Source organism: Oratosquilla oratoria, chromosome 43, assembly GCF_046742065.1.
Source record: "Oratosquilla oratoria isolate Oo_2021 chromosome 43, ASM4674206v1, whole genome shotgun sequence".
NCBI lineage: Eukaryota > Metazoa > Arthropoda > Malacostraca > Stomatopoda > Squillidae > Oratosquilla > Oratosquilla oratoria.
Genome location: NC_134819.1, coordinates 31,687,568 through 31,690,067, shown reverse-complemented (window position 1 = coordinate 31,690,067; position 2,500 = coordinate 31,687,568). Strand labels below are relative to the sequence as shown.

The 2,500-nt window shown below is 28.6% G+C and overlaps 1 protein-coding gene across 3 annotated transcripts in view; it reads right to left on the bottom strand.

Moving 5' to 3' along the window:
* The window catches only part of LOC143021939 (uncharacterized), a 169,025-nt gene that overhangs the window by 165,118 nt on the left and 1,407 nt on the right, over positions 1-2,500 (bottom strand). The window lies entirely within an intron of this gene.

The window sequence follows — 2,500 nt, the reverse complement described above, 5'->3', positions numbered from 1 at the left end:
CTTTCTTTCCTCTGATAGTGGGATATTCAGTCTATTTTACTGATGTGTTAAAACATTCGCTATACATATATATATATATATATATATATATATATATATGTGTGTGTGTATAAATATGGATATGTATATATATATATATATATATATATATATATATATATATATATATACCTTATATATATACCTTATATATATATACCTTATATATATATATATATATATATATATATATATATATAGATTATTTATATATATATAACTTATATATATATAACATATATATATATACTGTTTCCAAATTTGCTGAGGATACAAAACTGTGCGGAATGGCAAATGATCACTTTAACCAATTAGATATTCAAGAAGATTTAGATAAATTACAGCAATGGTCTGAAAACTGGCTAATGAAATTTAACACAACTAAATGCAAGGTAATGCACATAGGTAAAAATAACAGTAAGTACGATTACAAGTTATTTGAAAATTCGTTAACAAAAATGGATAGTGAAAAAGATCTCGGCGTAATTATCAGTAACGACCTCAAATCATCCAAGCAGTGTATTTCAGCCTCTGAGAAAGCAAATAAGATTCTAGGACTGATTGCGCGATCTTTTGATTTCAAAAGTCCATCACCCGTTAACAAGCTATATAAATCGTTAGTTCGTCCACATTTGGAATATGCTGTTTCCGTATGGTCACCGAATCTCATTAAAGACATTGACAGACTGGAAAAAGTACAACGGCGAGCCACAAAACTGATTCCAAATATAAAAAATAAATCATACGAAAATCGACTAAGACATATGAATCTGTTTTCCCTAAAAAAGCGTAGACTCAGAGGTGACTTGATACAGGTCTTTAAAATTCTAAAGGGAATTGACAACATCAAAAGTGACAAAATTTTCACATTGAATGAGAATCAGACAAGAAACAATGGTCTCAAACTGTCCGGAAATAGATTCAATTTGGAAATAGGTAGAAACAACTTCGCCAACCGTGTAGTTAATGAATGGAATAAACTTCCTGCACAGGTAGTGCAATGTAGTTCAGTTCAAAGCTTTAAGAATCATTTAGATAAGCACCTAAGCAAGATGCTGTAATGATTATCATTTGTCTGTTTTGATTTTAATTTATTTAGTTATATGTCAATTCATTATTATTTACTATTTACCTGTTTGTTTATTATCTAACCATACCTATGCATTTATTTATGTATTTTATTTGTCATTTACATTATTATAGTTTTTATCTATTATTTTTTTTTTTCGCATCCGACCTAGATATGGACCAAAAGGTCCCCTGTCGGCATGCCCCGCCTTTGTAATCCTTTGTAATTAACGAATCATCACTACTAGTTACATTGATGTTATTATAGATATTAGTATTATTATCATTAATATCATTATTACTATTATTAATCATTATTATCATTATTACTATTATTAATCATTATTATTATTATTATTATTATTATTATTATTATTATTATTATTATTATTATTGTTATTGTTATTGTTGTTGTTGTTGTTATTACTGTTATTATCATTATCATTATCATTGTTATTGTTATTATTATTTTTATTATTAATATCTATTATTATTACTGTTATTAATATTAACTTTATTATTATCATTATTATAGTTATCAGTTATGGGTATTATCATTATTACTATCATTATTATTATTATAATCATTATTATTATAATCATTATTGGTATGATCATTATCATTATTATTAGTTTATTATCAATTACCAATATCTATTCATTATTCTCAAGCAACTGTCATTTATAAATGTTATTGTTATAACTTTTATGTTAATTTTTATTCTAATTAGCTATAATTAATGATTACACTATATTATCATTATTATTATAATTCATACTATTATTTGCTTAATAATATTGTTGTTTGTTTTCTTTCTTGTCATTGCCATTATAATCATTGTTGCTATCTTTTTTGTACATATAGTCACTGATAGCCAACGCTTTTATCGCTGGGAGACCTACTTTCTTTTAATCTGTCTGTTGCATATTAATTCTGTGTGTCGAACATTCAGTAGCAAAGTCCTTATAGCCTCATGAAAATCAAACACTTGACAAAACCTCCACTGACAAAACCGCAATCTGCATAGCAGACAAACCCCAATAAGAAAATTGGGGGAGGACGACATAACCTAACCTAACCTGACCTAACCTACCGATTGGATTTTTGTCCGGTGGGGTATTGTCCGGTCACAGGAAAAATTACCTTCCATACCGTGTGCTACATTTCCCTGTGTTTCCTCTGCCGACGGGATACTTTATTCATCTTGACATGGCATCAAAGAGCTTGAGTGTCTCTTGAACAATGTTTCCCAACCTAGGTGTACTAGAATCAATTCTACGGGGTGCTAGGAAGCGACGCATTCCTTTATCCTTCTAGTAATAAGATGTTAGTTAGGGGTCGTTGGACAGCTTAGACCTAACTACAGATGGCGCTAGGATCGTAAAAGCACCA